This window comes from Lepidochelys kempii, chromosome 11, assembly GCF_965140265.1.
Source record: "Lepidochelys kempii isolate rLepKem1 chromosome 11, rLepKem1.hap2, whole genome shotgun sequence".
NCBI lineage: Eukaryota > Metazoa > Chordata > Testudines > Cheloniidae > Lepidochelys > Lepidochelys kempii.
Window position 1 is genome coordinate 14731631 of NC_133266.1, and position 17909 is coordinate 14749539.

General features: G+C 47.7%; 1 long non-coding RNA gene across 1 annotated transcript; it reads left to right on the forward strand.

Moving 5' to 3' along the window:
- The first annotated feature begins 11618 nt into the window (after positions 1-11618).
- LOC140895487 (uncharacterized) lies at positions 11619-17428 on the forward strand. Its single transcript, XR_012154210.1, has 2 exons — positions 11619-11876; positions 17146-17428. It is a non-coding gene; the product is annotated as an uncharacterized lncRNA (long non-coding RNA).
- The last annotated feature ends 481 nt before the right edge of the window (positions 17429-17909 follow it).

Here is a 17909-nt window from a genome sequence, read left to right on the forward strand (position 1 = left end):
TTGAAACTAATATTTCACTGAGTACAAGCAGAAACAACCAGCCTTCTCCATGTTAGCCATGTGGTCATTTATTTTCCCATCTCCAAATGTCTAAACATACTGCCAAAGATGTTTCTTTAGAGTAGCTGTTTTAAGCTATTTAGCTATACATGCTTATACCGGTCATGTGGGAGCTGTGCTTCTAAACGTTCTTTAATCTGTCCTGGAGCTAAAGGTAACAACACAGTAGCAATTTTTAAGAGGTGAATCCTATGCAACGCTTGCAGTGGAAGAGAGGGAAAACAATTTTATGCTTCATCTTATTCTCCCTTTTCTTTCAATTGAAATAAAGATGGAAATGTGGGTAACTAATAGCTGGAACAGATCACCAAGAGATGGGGTAAATTATCCACCAGCTGGAATCTTTAAATCAAGACTAGATGGCTCTCTAAATGATACTCTAGTTCCACCATGTTATGGGCTCAGTGCCTGAATTACTGGGTGAAACTCTGTGGCCCGTATTATGCAGGAAGTTAACTGATGATGAGCACTTCAAAAATCTATAAAACCGACAACGATGAGAAGCAGGGCTACGTCATATAACAACATACATGTTAACATAAGCTCCATATGACACATCCCCTTTGCTCTGAGCTTAGATTCTATTGGATGGCTGATTTAATAAATGAATTAAAAAGTCTTAAACGTCTGTTCTCCAAGTCTGGATCTGTGCAGTTGTCCTTCTAAACACAGGTATGTAAAGCTGGTACTGGACTTTTTTTTATAATAGTAAGAGCTTTTTTTTAAAATGGCAGCATGGTACTAAGACGATTCCTCTATCTATAGTACATGATTCTGATCTCACTTGCACCAGTACAAAGCAAAAAGAACTACACTGAGTTATACACCATTGTGAATATGGTGCAAGTGAGAGCAGAAGCATCAAGTCCCAGCACCACCACAGACTTCCTGTGTGAGTCTGGGTAAGTTGCTTAGGGCTAGATTTTTTTCAAGTTATTTTAGCATCTAAAGATGGAGATAGGTGCTTTTGAAAATCCTATTAGGCACCTATCTGCATCCTTGGGTGCTTTTTAAAATCTGGCCCTTAGTCCCTCTGTCCCTCAATTGCCATCTGTAAAATGGGATTAATAGGTCATTTCTCCCACCCTTTATCAATCTTATCTATGTAGATTGCAAGATCTTCTGGGCAGGGACTGTCTTATGTATATGTACAGCACCCAGCAAAATGGGGTCTCACTCTCAGATGAGGTCCCTAGGCCACTACCATTACATAAAAACAACTGTGGATTTGTATAGTACAGTTCAGCCCTTTCAAGCCTCCCAATACTCCTGATATAATTATATCAGTTCAAAATAAGCTGGTAAACTGAGGCACAGAAAAGTTAGGTGACTACCTCCGGTCAAAAAGAAAGTTGCTTTCAGAGCAAGGCATAGAAGCTAGTGACTGGTTCCTGGCCCTTTGCGCTAACACTTAAGAACTCTGTCTCCAATCCTTTCTTCCTTGTAGATACCAACTACAGCTCATGAGGAAAAGTTACTTGTTAGTAGATAAAGATGGTCATTCCTTTAAATGAAGGAAGGAAGGAAGGAAGGAAATACTCATGTGAACTCTCACTTGCTAGGGTCTTTCTTTAAACAACATGCCTTGTGTAAATATTTGACTTTTAATTAGCGAATCTAGTAATTCCCTTTAGTAGGAGCTGTCAGAGTGCAAATGATCACAAAGAGAGAGTTTCATTTTTTTTATTTATAAAATGTGTTGATCAGAAAACTATCAGTGCATGTACAATTAAAAAAATACATCAGTTAGCTGGCTCTGTGTATTGGCACACCACCAACTGAAGAACTGTGGGCCTCAGCTGGTGTACATGGGCATAACTCTACTCATTTCAGTGATGCAACATTGATTTACACCAGCTGAGGATCTAGCCTCAGCTCTCCTTTCCACTTTCTGCCAGGAGTGGGGGAGAATCTTAATTTCTTACCAAAAAAACCCAAATTCTTTGGGGGGAAAAATCTGTAACAAGAGAAACTTTCCTGTGTACCTTGAAAGTCAGCAGACTTGGAGCAGCAGTGTGGCCTGAAAATGTCCTATTAACAGCCCCTCGCATTTAAATTAATGGGTCAGCAGACCATAACTACCCAAGGCATCACAGGAGGAAAGGGAAGCTTGTTGGTGGATTTATGCTCTTCAAATCCCATCCATGGTCCTTGTGTATAATTCTTCTGCTTCTCTTCCCATCTATTTTAGATCTAAATATCAACTAGAGTAGAAAGGCCACAAGAGACTTCTCTTCTTTTCTCTTCCAATACTCGAAGTTCATTCCTAAGTGCTTATGGCAGTAAAGAGATTTTAAAAGTACTACAGAGAACAAGGAAAAGCATTCTGCTGGAGGTTTCTTTATACCTGGATTCTGGTTAGTATCCTGAGGGGTCTCCCTGGACCTGCCTAGTACACTCTGAGTTTGGTGTTGCAAGCCAGAGCCACTATCCCAGAACTTCATGAAACACCAGTCTTCCAATTAGGAGTGTGTACTTCTGTCAAGTTCAAGAGGGGCATATATAAGTCCCTCTGAAGTTCTGTTCTGCACCCTAGTGCAGCACAGTGGTATCCTAGCTGCCCATGGGCTGCATGGGGGTGAGATGACCACAATACCCATATAACCACTCCGGTTGAACTCACCCAGTGTGGAGCTGTGAGCTTGGTAATGATTCCTCTGACCTTCCCAAAGAGTGGTGTACAAAAGAAAGAACAGATCTCTAGTTCTGTATATTCTCTGAAAAGCAGGAGCACCCCATTCCAGTTTTAATTCTATGAAAGTTAAGCCTTCGATGAGAAGGGAGAGGTCATTTTGTCTTCCCCTCAGCACTATGAAACCTTTTCAGGTACACTGCAATGAGCTTTGTTTAAAGAAAAGTAAAACAAGTTATGGCTGATCACATATTCTGCATCATTTTTTTCATTGTCAGAACCTCCTCTACAGACATTTAATAACACTGCTGTGGCACCTGAGAGACTAACAAATTTATCAGAGCATAAGCTTTCATGGGCTACAGCCCATTTCCCTCTGCTACAGCCCACGAAAGCTTATGCTCTAATAAATTTGTTAGTCTCTAAGGTGCCACACGTACTCCTGTTCTTTTTGCAGATACAGACTAACATGGCTGCTACTCTGAAACCTTTCCTTATGAGGTACAGCCAGAGGTCCGCTGTCTATCAGTTCACGGCATTTTCTTTCCCATACTACAGTTAAGGTTCCTGGAAGCTTTGTATGTGGAGTGTAGAAACTGTGTATAGGATGAGGCATGCAGAAATTCTGGCACGGATACTCCACTGCCTTGTGTGGTCATTTACATTGCTTCGAGCAGGGATTTGAACCTCATGCTCCCGCATGCCAGGGGTGTGCTCTAACAACTGGGCTACAGCGAGTTGCTCATGTTCTCTCTCTCTAGCCCAATGAAAAAGTTATTTATACACACTGCAACAGCAGAGATGGAGAGACCCCCCACCACAGAATACCCAGTACCCTGACAGTGAGGGCACTCACCTGGGCTATGGGAGATCTGGGTGCATGGCCCTGCTCCAGATCAGTCAGAATAGGGATTTGCAAACAGGTCTCCCACGTTTCAGGAGACTGGCCTAACTGCTGTTCGATATAATTAGGTGGGATGGACCCTGACACCCCTTGAGAAATGACCCACCTAGTTTAGGTGCCTAAATCCAGAAGAGGGGTCACAGCAATGAATCCTGAGTAGAGTTGGGGTCCTTACTACCTTTAAGGAGCAGTCCTTGGCACTTCCCCCTGCTCAGTTTGTTGGTTTCTGTGAATCCCTTTCTTAGGCACCTAACTCAGGGCTATGGATTTTGCTGGATAGCAGCATGCCTAAAAATAAGACACTGCAATGCCTATATCACCTTTGTGGATCTTGCCTCAGGCAATCTTCAAGCTATCACCTGATCCCTGGCCTCAGGGCATCAGCTGGGAGACAGCTGATTAGTCACAGGTGGGGCTATGCCCAACTCCTCTTAAAAGGCCAGCCACTGCATGACAGGTGGCCTTTTACACCCACTTTGCACAAGTGTACTTCATTATACAAGACGCAGGGCAAATAAGAATCAGACCCTTGTGTGTATGCCAGAGGCAGAAGCCAGTTCAGTGTTACATGACTGGGGAGGAGGGTGGTATAACCTGCTGCAATAATGCAGCTGAGATAAAGCATTGAGAGCATCAGAAATATTTGTCAGCACAAATAAAAGAGGCTTGAGTACTAAGTTAGAACCAAGTGTTCACACTGAATTCCCTGGCCGTTTTGGTTGGTGTCACAAGTCACATTAAGGCTAGCAGATCAGTGTCTCTTTCCAGGTTGCCTTGCTTGGTTTTAAGCAGAGTTATTTGTTCTCATCATTTTTGATTATCTGCTCGAACATCTGCCAAGGCAGATGCACAGACACAGGCTGGGGCACCTTTTAGAACAGTCTGCAGCAATCAATTTCATTCCACTTGTCGAGGTTTAAAATGTGTGTCTATATAGGAATAAATGTACTCTTCACACTTTGCATGCATCATCTCTTTCTCTGGGAAGCACACGGCTGGTGAAACACATCCAAAATTGATTATTTCCCCCTTCCCCAGGATTCTTTGGTGGGAGAAAGATGTCACCCACTGTTTAAATTTTGCCTACAGCACAACATACTTCAGATGCTTTGCTGCTAATGCAGTATGCATGTGGAGTCTGATCCAGATCCCACTGAAATCAACAGAAATTCTCCTATTGATTTAGGCTGAATTCTAATATTTCTCTGGATTTCAATAATTTATACTTCCCATGGATACTGTTTGTGGTTCACCAATGAATTTTTTGGGCCCTAATGCTGCTTTGGGGTCTCTGAGCACTGTTCTTCCAATATGAATATTAAATAATAAAAGTACAAATTGCAGTCTATTGCTTCTGCAAACAATGGCATTGTGTCTTATTCAATGGCTGTGATGTGTCTGAAAGGTCCACATTTCTGAGGAATGTTCTGTACTGTTGCATGAACTCCAGCAGACTGGAGGTATTTAAATGTGATTTGCCCCAGTTTAGCGCAATAGCTTTGGAACAGATTCATCCTCAAATGAGCCTGAGGTGAGCAGAGAGAGGAACAGATTGCTCCATACTGTCATCAAATCACCAAAAGGTTCTTTAAGAATCAGAGATCTCTCACATACAATTTGGACTTACAGGCCTTCTGTGAATATTTAACATTATCTCAAAAAGAAAATTAAGGCCCTGATTCAGCAAAGTGCTTGAACATGGAAGTTAAGCACGTGCTTTTCTTAACTGGGGCCTAACGGAGTTGTATGAAAAGTGGAAGATAACTTTCCAGAATGATTTCCATCATTCTAACTCTTATCACCCTACATACTTGATACCTTACAGCTGATTTCTAGCTGACCAGGGGTGTTTTCCTGGGCAGCTGCATTCTTACACTTGATACAACAAAATGTTGGCCCTGAGCCTTGGCTGTGTTGAGGCTCCTCTATGCTACCTCATGAACACAGAGGCTTTAAAGCCAAAGGTGATTATTGCAATGTAAGGAGATCCTGGATGGCACAGATGGCTGGAGGGAGAAGATCCAGACATGGAGCATCGCTTCTGCAAACCGATCAGGGAGATGTTATATCTCCCACAGTTTCTGCAATGCCTGCGTGGGGGTGCAGGCCAAGATAATGTTTTCGCTCCTTTCAGCCCTAACAATTGTTATATTTCTTCTTAAGGGTCTGATCCAACTCCCATTGAAGTGATATCAATGGAAAGTGGATCAAACCCTACATCCTGTTTGCAACCCAACCTCCAATTCTGTAGTGGATTCTGTGCCATCCCAGGTCCCAGAGTAATTCAGAGCAGCTTCAGAGCTACTTTACACTAGAGGAATCCTCTGCCAGGTTTAAATTGCTGGGGACATTGGTACAAAGTAAAATTAGTGGAGCCCAAAATGATTGCAGTCAATGGAACTACTTGCAAAAGGATTACTCAAGCTCTTAGAAAGGGGAGGAGAAGAGAGGGGCAGAGAACCCAGAGCAGCTCCAAGAGGAAAACCCACACCGCCCTGCCTGATTATGTCGTACAGGGAGGTTCAACCAGCTACAAAGTGGAATATGCAGCATAACTCAGTAGAGTTGAGAGCTCTGAATGTAAGAATAGAAGGCCTGATCCAAAGCCTATTGATGTCAATGGAAAGACACTCATTAACCTTTTGAGCTTTGGATCAGGCCTTCAGTGTACAAAGGTGTATGCTTTATATGTACGTTATAAAAAATAGTATTAACAGAAGCTGGCCGAGATCCTGAAAGACAGTCACCCAACTCCCATTAAAATCAACAAAGTTAGACTCCTAAATGCCTTTGAAGATCTGGGCCCTTTTGTCTAGCTCTTCATGCTTAACCTGGGGCCTGATCCTGCAGCACTGTCTCATGCAAGTAACTAATCCTTATCGGCCAGATTCTGCCATTCTTGCTCACCCTGAGCAATACCTTATTCCACAAGGAGTCCCACTGATTTTAATGGCACTCTTAATAGTATCTGGCTCTGAAACTAAACTCATTTATTTCAACAGGCCTCTTACCAGAGATAAGGTATTGCTCACTGTGAAAAAGCATGTCACAGACTGTGGCTCTGTGTGACAAGAACCTTGAAACTAATCATGTAAGTAAAGGACTAGTCATATGAGTAATGGTTAGAGAATCAAGTCTTTGGTTGTTATAAAAGAAATTATATCTAAAAGGACCAGCCTAATTTCAGGGTCTGATTCTGCAGTCCTTGCACAGGCAAAACTCCCATTGGTTTCAGTGGGAAATAAGTGTCTGTGTGTTTTGAAAAAAAGAAAACCCTGAATTTTTGCATATTCTTCATTACATAATAGAAGGATCTCAGACATTTCGTTTTCCTTCCTCTTAAAAAACCAGAAAACCATTTAATAGTGTTTTTTAAAACTCCTTGGTTCAGATTTTAGTCAAAATTCTGCTCACAATTACACTGGATTAACTACACTCAGGTCAGCTGAGTTATTCCGGATTTACACCCTTGTAACTAAGCGTAGGAATTGGCCTTGGTATGCCAAGTCTCAGCCTGGAGACAATTATTCTTACTCTATAAATAATTATATGCACACTGACAGTCTATAAAGCACCTTGGAGTCTGGGTCTGGTGGCTGAAAGGCATTATACAGAAGGAAGATATAATTATAATAATTCTTCCATCTGGAGCATCAGTTTCTTCAGGCAATTTTGATGGCATTTAACTACTGTGGCTTCAAATCTGTTCCTCCTTCATCTCAGTTGCTAGAAAAATGCCAAATAGGCTACCATGGTTTCAGGTTTGCAACTGTGGCATGCAGTTCTAATGCAGTGTCACAATATGCAATCCTCCTAGTACAGCATGGCACCCTCTTCCCATAGGCATCACTATCACTACTCACCTTCAGTTTGAGAAGCACTACCAGCCTTTGATGTCTATTGCTGATAGCATTTCTATTGTTAGTCATTAGACCTGCTGCGTTACAGCGCTGAATTCTAGAAGTGCTGGGGGACAGAGTCGACGGGGTGTACAGAAGGAGTTAAGGAGCGAGGCTGGTGGAGAATAACAGTGACGCAGAATGTGACAGGGTGGGGTAAGAGGAGACCGGGAAGGGGAAGGGAAGAAAAAAGTGAAATGAGGGATAGAAGTGAAGAGAGACAAATAGAGAAAAGACAGAAAACAGGAGAGTTAGTAGATACAAGAAAAGAGAGACAGAGTCAAGACAGGCTCCAACCACAAAAGTACCATCAATTGGACCTGGACATGGAAGGAGAAAGAAGGAATAGCTCACCTGACTTAAGGGGGGGGGGGGGAAGAGAGATGCCCCTTACTCCAGAAATGCTGGACCCTATTTTTTTTTTGACAGATTCTCTGCTATACCCCGATTTTATGCAAACTTAAAAAAAAAAATCTAAGCATTTCAGCTCTTCCTGTGGAATGACAGTGATGTTTTGGGAATAAGGCTCAGCTCTACATCCCCTTTGTTTTTCCCTAAACCTTCCACAATCTGGTATTTTTCCAGGGGTATTTTGGACTTGATCCTGCTCCCATTGAAGCCAATGGCAAAACTCCCACTGACTTCAGTGTGACCAGGACAAAGCTTTTTACACGTGCATCTCGATCTCTTACATCAGGAATAAACTATGCAAAAAAAAACAAAACAAAAAAAAACAAAGAAACAAAAACCACACCATGATTTTTCTTCCTTCTCTACAGGTTAATTTCTGAGCAGTCTTCTTTGCCTACCAAGTCTCTAGAGCAATAAGTGCTCAGAGCACTGCCTCAGGCATTTAGCTCTTCCAGCAGGTGGTAAAGATTTTCCCTGGGGATTAGGATGGTGCTTTTTAAACCTGCAAATGAAGCTTAATTTTTTTCAGCCACAGTGTAAAGTCCTCACTATCTAATATACTATCACAATCATGGATTCAACCTATATTTAAAAACAAACAAAAAAAACCCCCAGGAATTAATTTTGTTTAAATTACTGAAAAAGATGAGAGTTGCAGAATCTTAGTAGTATTGTCTCAGTTAAATTAGTTTTCCAAAATAATAGCCCATAAAGTTTTCTACTGCATGAGTGTCTGTGGGAGAGCAAGTTTTTCAGCTGGCTCTACTGCTTGTATATGAGTGAGGTTTGGCAGAGCCAGGCCCAGTGGAGGATATGGGGCTGAGTACCTCACCACACTTATTTTGTAACATTCAGTCAGTCCACGTTTGGTTAGATCAACTTTAAAAAAAAATACAGTGTGAAAATACTTGGTCAGGAAGTGGGGAAAACAAACAATCACGAATTATTCTGTAGTTTCAGAACAGAGTAGGGAGGAGGACAGGTATGTATCAGGAAACAGTGATTGTAGAAAGACAGGAAAGTAGACACGAACGTAGATGAATTAATTTAGAACTCAGTCCACTACCCTTTCTCTCTCTCATGGTGAGTAGTACCTCACTGCACAGGCAGCCCCACTGAAATTATTTTGGCTTATTGGTGAAGTATGATACTACTGTGAGTAAGGGGACAGAACTGGGCTCTTAGAGGCCCATGTTTTAATGGACCTCAAGGCTCCTAATCCTGCAAACTCTTCCCCAGGAGAATAGTTCTTACTTACATGAGTAGTATTGAAATTAATGAGACTATTCACCCAAGTAGGTGTTTTCAGGACCACGATCAACGTTTCAGATAACTTAAAGGAGAGAATATGAACTTTTTAAACAGCTGGCAGTAATTACATGATAAATAGATCATTTACTAGTATTGTGGAATAAGTATTATTGTCCCATTTTTCTCTTTTGTGTTCTGCTTGATTCCATAATTTTAAGTATATACTTTTTAAAACAAAATAAAATGGAAGGAGTGAACAAATGATGTATGTAGAGGGTGAGAGACATACAACTTAGTGTGTACAGATTAAACACATACCCTAACCAGCACACACTATACAGCTCTCTTTCTTTCTTTATCCTAACAATTTTCCAAAAGAGAAACCCAGGCACACTGGATTCAAATTTAGGATTTTTTTTAATGGACTATGATATTGCAATTATTATCTAATCTACATCCATATCACTTTCCATTTATACATATAAATATACACACACATTTAAGAATATTGAAACAAAAGAATATGAGAAAATGGGAATAACTTTTATCCCATAATAGTGGTAAATGGTCCACTGATAGTCAATTATTAGCAACTGTTTAAAAGGTTACCATCTTCACTTCCCAGCTGTGCCCGCCGGGCCCCTTCCTCCCACCCTCCCCGTGCAGCCCAGCTGTGCCCGCCGGGCCCCTTCCTCCTGCCCCTCCCCGTGCCACCCAGCTGTGCCCGCCGGGCCCCTTCCTCCCGCCTCTCCCCGTGCCGCCCAGCTGTGCCCGCCGGGCCCCCTTCCTCCCGCCCTCCCCGTGCCGCCCAGCTGTGCCCGCCCAGCCCCCTGTCCTCGCACCCCTCCCCGTGCAGCCCAGATGTGCCTACCTGGCCCCTTCCTCCCGCCCTCCCCCTGCAGCCCAGCTGTGCCCGCCGGGCCCCTTCCTCCCGCCCCTCCCCGTGCCGCCCAGCGGCGCCCGCCTGGCCCCCTGTCCTCCCGCCCGTCCCCGTGCCGCCCCGCTGTGCCCGCCGGGCCCCGTCCTCCCGCCCCTCCCCGTGCCGCCCAGCTGTGCCCGCCGGGCCCCCTTCCTCCCGCCCCTCCCCGTGCCGCCCAGCTGTGCCCGCCGGGCCCCCTTCCTCCCACCCCTCCCCGTGCCGCCCACCTGGCCCCCTGTCCTCCCGCCCGTCCCCGTGCCGCCCAGCTGTGCCCGCCCGGCCCCTTCCTCCCGCCCCTCCCCGTGCCGCCCAGCTGTGCCCGCCCGGCCCCTTCCTCCCACCCCTCCCCGTGCCGCCCAGCTGTGCCTACCTGGCCCCTTCCTCCCACCCCTCCCCGTGCCGCCCAGCTGTGCCTACCTGGCCCCTTCCTCCCACCCCTCCCCGTGCCGCCCACCTGTGCCTACCTGGCCCCTTCCTCCCACCCCTCCCCGTGCCGCCCAGCTGTGCCCGCCCGGCCCCTTCCTCCCACCCCTCCCCGTGCCGCCCACCTGTGCCTACCTGGCCCCTTCCTCCCACCCCTCCCCGTGCCGCCCAGCTGTGCCCGCCCGGCCCCTTCCTCCCACCCCTCCCCGTGCCGCCCAGCTGTGCCCGCCCGGCCCCTTCCTCCCACCCCTCCCCGTGCCGCCCAGCTGTGCCCGCCCGGCCCCTTCCTCCCACCCCTCCCCGTGCCGCCCAGCTGTGCCCGCCCGGCCCCTTCCTCCCGCCCCTCCCCGTGCCGCCCAGCTGTGCCCGCCCGGCCCCTTCCTCCCGCCCCTCCCCGTGCCGCCCAGCTGTGCCTACCTGGCCCCTTCCTCCCACCCCTCCCCGTGCCGCCCAGCTGTGCCTACCTGGCCCCTTCCTCCCACCCCTCCCCGTGCCGCCCAGCTGGCCCCTTCCTCCCACCCCTCCCCGTGCCGCCCAGCTGGCCCCTTCCTCCCACCCCTCCCCGTGCCGCCCAGCTGTGCCTACCTGGCCCCTTCCTCCCACCCCTCCCCGTGCCGCCCAGCTGTGCCCGCCGGGCCCCTTCCTCCCGCCCCTCCCCGTGCCGCCCACCTGGCCCCTTCCTCCCACCCCTCCCCGTGCCGCCCAGCTGTGCCCGCCCGGCCCCTTCCTCCCACCCCTCCCCGTGCCGCCCAGCGGCGCCCGCCGCGGCTCTTTACCGGGCCCCTCTCCGACTGCGGCAGGACCGCGTTCCCCCGGCGCCCGCCGATCCGGAACCGGGCCGCCTTGTAGACCTTCCAGGAGACGAAGAGCACGACGCCGAGCGGCAGGTAGAAGGCGCCGCAGGTGGAGAAGACGGCGTAGGAGGGCTCCTGGCTGCCCTGGCAGCGCTGCAGCGCGGGGCTGTAGGCCTCGCCCCAGCCGGCGCGGGGCGCCAGGGCGATGAGGGCGGAGAGCGCCCGGGCGAGGCCGATCACGGCGCTGGAGGCGCGGCGGCGGGCGCGCAGGGTGCAACGCAGGTGGCGGGTGACGGACCAGTCGCGGTCCAGGGCGGTGGCCGTCACGTGCCAGATGCTGGCCGTGCAGCGCGGCACGTCGAAGGCGACCCAGGCGTGGCACAGCGCCCGGCCCAGCCGCCAGCGCCGCCCGGCCGCCAGCTCCCTCACCAGGCTCAGCGGCATGGCCAGCGCCGCCACCAGCACGTCGGCCAGGGCGGTGGAGGCCACCAGGTTGTGGGGCACCCGGTGGAAGGTCTTGCCCCGCAGGATGGTCACCAGCACGTTCCAGAGGAAGGTGGCGACGGTCAGGAGGACCAGCAGGGTGAGGACCAGGATGCCGAAGATGGAGAAGGGCTCCCGGCTCCTCCAGGCGCCGCCCCCCAGCTCCGAGGTGGAGTTGCCCCCCGCCGGGGCGGAGGACGCGTTGAGGTCCATGGCTGGCTGGCCCGGGAGTCTGGAGGCTCCGGTGGCCAAGGAGCAGCTCGGGGCTGGGCGGGTTGCGCGCTCCCTTGGCGCGCCCAGGGGACCGCCTGCGCGGGGTGCGAACCGCCGGCGAGACGCGCTCCCGGGGTCTTCTCCGCGGCCTGCCCCTCGCTCCCCCCCCCCGCCAAATGCCCCGCGGCCGAGTCCCGCCCGGGCGCCGGGAAGCGAAGTGAGTCTAGGCAAGAGCCTCGCTACGGCTGCCTCCCTTCAGCCGCTGCTCCCTGCCGTTGCCATGTGCTCCCGTCTGCCTCCCTGGCTGGGGCGGGGGGGACGCTGTGCCGGCTCCCCGCTCGCCCCCCTTTCCGTGGCACGGGCTCCCGCTGCAGGAAAGGGCGAAGGGAAAGAGAGGCTCGCTCGGGTCCGCCTGCTGGGGGGCTTGGGGCGCTGGGCGGAGCAGGCAGCGCGTCTGCGGCTTGCAAGCGGCCGCCGGCGGGGCTGGAGAAAAGCCTTTGCCACCCCTTGTCCTGCCGTGCGCCCTCTCCCCGCAGGCAGGTGACCGCCAGACACAACGAGCGCCAAACCCAGGGCTCTCAGCAATGATCCCCCCGCCCCGTAACAGCCAGAGCACCCTACCAGCCCACCCCACCCCTCTCCTCTAACAGCCAGAGCCTCCTACCACAACCAACCCACCACTCTCCTGTAACAGCCAGAGCATCCTGCCACTCCTCTTCTGTAACAGCCAGAGCACCCCCCAACAACCAATCAACCCATCCCTCTAACAGCCAGAGCACCCCCACCCCTCTAACAGCCAGAGCCCCCTACCACAACCAACCCACCCCTCTCCTGTAACAGCCAGAGCATCCTGCCACTCCTCTTCTGTAACAGCCAGAGCACCCCCCAACAACCAATCAACCCATCCCTCTAACAGCCTGAGCACCCTACCACAACCAACCCACCCCTCTCCTGTAACAGCCAGAGCATCCTGCCACTCCTCTTCTGTAACAGCCAGAGCACCCCCCAACAACCAATCAACCCATCCCTCTAACAGCCTGAGCACCCTACCACAACCAACCCACCCCTCTCCTGTAACAGCCAGAGCATCCTGCCACTCCTCTTCTGTAACAGCCAGAGCACCCCCCAACAACCAATCAACCCATCCCTCTAACAGCCTGAGCACCCTACCACAACCAACCCACCCCTCTCCTGTAACAGCCAGAGCATCCTGCCACTCCTCTTCTGTAACAGCCAGAGCACCCCCCAACAACCAATCAACCCATTCCTCTAACAGCCAGAGCACCCCCATCCCTCTAACAGCCAGAGCCCCCTACCACAACCAACCAACCCACCTCTCTCCTATAACAGCTAGAGCACCCTACCCTCAGACCCCCTCCTCTGTAACAGCCAGGGCACTCCCCCCTCCTCCAACTCTCCCACTGTCCCCTCCTCTGTTACAGCCACACACCCCTCCCTCAACCAACTCACTGCCCCATAACAGCCAGAGCACCCTGTACCCCAACCAATTCATCCCCTCTGTAACAGCCAGAGCAGCCAACCACCCCACCCCATGTAACAGCCAGAACACCCTGCTCCCCACCAACCCACCCCACTCCTCCATAACAGCCAGAGCACTGTATCCCCACAACTCCTGTTACAACCACAGCACCTTCCCCCGAACCAGCCTACCCACCGCCTCCTCTGTTACAACCAGAACACTTCACCCCTCCCCGCAACCATCACACCCACACACCCCCTGTATTAACCAAAGAATCCTACCCCACTCACCCTCCCATCTCTGTAACAACCAGAGAACCCCACCCCCATCTAAATAGTTATAACACCCTACCCCACCAGGGTGCAACCAGATATGTCCTAAGGAGGGGGCTCAGGGAAAGGACCCCTCTCCAATAGGGCACATGTCCTGAGGCAGAGAAGACTGAAGGGCTCAGGGTGACCCTCAGGAATAGCTCGCAGGTTTGCAGGGCTGTAGCCCTTTATTTGCAAGCCACAGAACCTTACCCACTGATTTTTGCAGCAAGCCCTGTTTGAGCTATTGCACATGTTTTAGACAGAAATCGAGACTGTCAAGTGACAGAGAATCCACCCCATCCCTAGGTAAGTTGTTCCAATGGTTAATTACTCTCACTGTTAAAAATTTGCACCTTATTTCTAGATTGAATTTCTCTAGTTCCAGCTTCCAAACATGACCTCTTGTTAAGTCGTCTCCTGTAGATTAAATAGCCATCCACTATCAACACATGATTTTGCAAAAAATGGAAGAGTAGGCTTATGCCTTGAGTAGTGCAGTGGTACTTGGACTTGACTGGGGGAGAAGCCAGGGAAATAATAGCTTTTAACCGTAGAGAACAATTAAATGAATTTGAAGAAATGTGGATCCATTTTGAGATATTTTTGGATTAAAAAAGTTGAGATGGCTGAAAAGATGCTAGACCTCCATTTCTCTTAACCCCTCCTCTTTTTTTCCTCCTCTCCCTACCCAGATATGTCTTCTGTTACTGTTACCCCCATCCTAACATTGTCTATGTAATAGTACCATGTGGTCTTGCAGTTTTGATAGGTTGTAAAATTGCATAATTCTGTTGGCACTCCTGTGCAGCACGTGTATTTGGAACCATATGAGCTGTAAGTCATTTTCCTTTTTGTGCTTTTCATAGTCTGTTTCTTTATGAAAATGAATCACAGAAAAAGAAATCTCTTCCCCCTGAGGTACGTGTAGATTGTGATCAAATCAGCTCTTAGCTTTCGTTTGGATAACCTAAATAGACTGAACTTCTTTAGTCTTTCAGTGTAATGCATTTTCCAGACCTTGAACCATTCTTGTAACTCTTTTCTGAATCCTTTCTAGTATTTCAACATTCTTTTTGAAATGTGGACACCAAACTGCACACAGTATTCCAGTAATTGTCTCATTAAGGCGGTATACGGAGGTAACAACACCTGCCTATTCCTACCTGATATTCTCCTGCTTATGTAACCAAGGGTCACATTAGCCCTCAACTATAGAATTGATTGTCTGCCATTATCCCCAAGTCATTTTCATTGTCACTGCATTCCGGGATACTGTCTCCCATCTTGTAAGTGTGACCCAATTCTTTGTTCCTAAACCTATGACCTTGCATATGGCTGAATTAAAAAGCATGTTTTCAAATGAGCCTACTTTAGCAAGTGATCCAGGTCAGTGTCTAACTGACCTGTCACCATCATTATTTACCACTTCTGCAATTTTTGTGTCATCTGCAAATTTTACCATCAATGATTTTTCTCCAGATCATTGACAAAGCTATTGAATAACATTGGCCCAAGAGCAGCTCCCTGTGAGACCCTCTAGAAACATCTCCGTAGAATGATGATTCTCCATTTACAATTACTTTTTTCAGTCTATCAGGTAAACAGTCTTTCATCCAGTTAGCATGGGCCACAATGATTTTGTATACTGCTAATTTTGTTATCATAATGTGATGTGTGACAAAATCAAAAGTGTCACAGTTCATAAGAACTTAAGAATGGTCCTACTAGGTCAAGCCAAGGATCCATCTAGCCCAGCATCCTGTCTTCCGACAGTGGCTAGTGCCAGGGCAACTGTACCTGTATTCCCCCCCGCCCTCTTTATCCATTGAGGACACCCACTCTAGGATCCTGGTTGCTCAGCCGTCTTCTCTCTTAGATAGAAACCCACATCTCTTTCCCTCCTGACCGGCTTCTCCAGGCTGCACAAGTTCCCTGCCAACACTATGATATTCCCGGCAAGCCAGACTGCCTAACCAGGCCAGCATCTGTGCTTTGCTTTCTCTTCGAAGGCCATGGACAGCACGATGGCATGAAGTTTTTAGTTATGCCACAAACTTTTTTTTATAAGCAAGTGCATTTATTCTTAATGTGAAAGTATTATAGAGAAAATCTATTTAAAAAAAATAAAAGAACCTACACGCATGCTAAAAAGCTTATCAGAAGTCACCCAAACTGCAACCCTGGTCTTTGGTAGATGTCAGTCCTTCAAAATCCTCAACTGAGTTTTCCCCATGATTACAAGTTCATGACTGTCTGAGATTTAGAACCAGAACCACCATAAATTGTTCAATTTTACCTTTATACAGCTTGGGCCTTTGATTTTGGAGTGATCAGCAGACAAAGGCCCACTTCTCAGAGCGTAGCTTCAAAAGGCTGGGTTGTTGCATAATCAGAGGTGGATTTGCATTAACCTCTCCCTAGATATTTTCCGTGAAATCCATTTCAGCAGTGAGTATCAACAGAGGGAAAATTATTTTTTGTAGTGATAATGTTGATACTCTCACCTTCTTGTCAACTGTTGTGAATGGGCCACATCCACCATGATTGAATTGGCCTCGTTAGCACTACAAAAAGTAATTTCCCCTCTGTTGATATTCATTATTACATTACTCAAACTCCTTCAAAAGCAATATCCCTCCCATTTTTTTTTTAAACAAAGCATAAATTTAACATTTGTGGGATATGTCAGTCCTTCCAGCTTGTATCACAGTATTGGTTACACTTAGATAGGGGACAGCTCATGTGAAATGAGAGCATGTGTTTGTGAACCACGTTTGGTATAAGAATCACCCACAATGAATTCTAACTGGAAGTTTATCCAAAGAGTTTATTTAAGTTAATGTATCAGTCAGAGAACATTGCCCTTGTTCCTTGGCTGCAGGGAGTGAGCTCTTCATGTAACTTGGATATGAGGCGATTACGTACTCTGCAATTCGGGGCTGTCTGTGTACTGAGCCACTTCCCCTGCATGCATCATAGAAGCTTGAAGGCTGTTCTAAATTATGATGGCTGCTAATGGGTCCATTATAAGAGATGGAGACCGCCAGTATGCTGGGAAGCCTTCTCCAATAGCTTGCACTGCCCCACCTCCTTAACTTCCACTCAGAATGAAGTCTAATATTTTCATTTATTTATCATTTGTATTTCGGTAGTATCTAAAGGCCTCAGTCAGTGTTGGGTCCCATTGTGCTAGGGCATTGTGCAAACACATAGGAAGAAGCAATCCCTGCTCTGAATCTACAATCCTAATTTAAAAAAAGCTACAGCAACTGAATGTGACAGACAAAAGGAGGGAAGTGATATTTTGTTTCTTAAATTAAGTTTATTACAGAACTTAAATCTCCTTGGTTTGTTTCTTAAAGCTCCTGAACCGGGAACGGCGTTTGCACTTCAGTTCATCTAAATCAGTATCCTCTTTACCACAGTGGCCAGCATGAAAATCTTGAGAGAAAGGTGTAAAACCATCAGTGTGAGCAATTACGTAACACCATGCCTGTGGGTGAAGTTTCTTTCCAAGCCAGAACATTGAATAATTGACTGAGGTCTTGAAGCAAGAGGGTTAATAGCTCTTTTAAATGTTTAACCTAGCTAGTGTAAGCATGTGATATTTTTGTTAGTCATATAAATAACAATTTTTAAAAATCATGCTAAGCTCTTTGACTCATTAATAGTAATGGTGAGTTCTAGAGGTTAATTACTTTAATCAGATTATACTATATTGCCTCCTAATCACACTGCGCTTCCTCTTGTACTTGTATTCTATGGGAGGGTATATAGGAACAGCCAATTTACCTTCTCTGTACCATTTGTTATTTTATATTCCTTTACCTTGTTACCTCTTATTCATCCCCCAACTAAACTAAATAGTTCTAGTCTTTTTAATCTTTCCCACAGTGAAATCTTTCTATGCCTCTAATCATTTTCAATACCCTTCTCTGGATCTTTTGTATTTCTTCTATTTCCTTTTGAGATGGAGTAACCAAAAGTGAAGACAGTGGGTCAGACCTTCAGCCAACATAAATCAGGATTGATTACTGCCTTCAATATTTCCTGCCAGAAATTAATGTTTAACAGGAGTTAATGTTAAAAGAATCTGTCACTTTGGCCAAGTAGATATATATATATA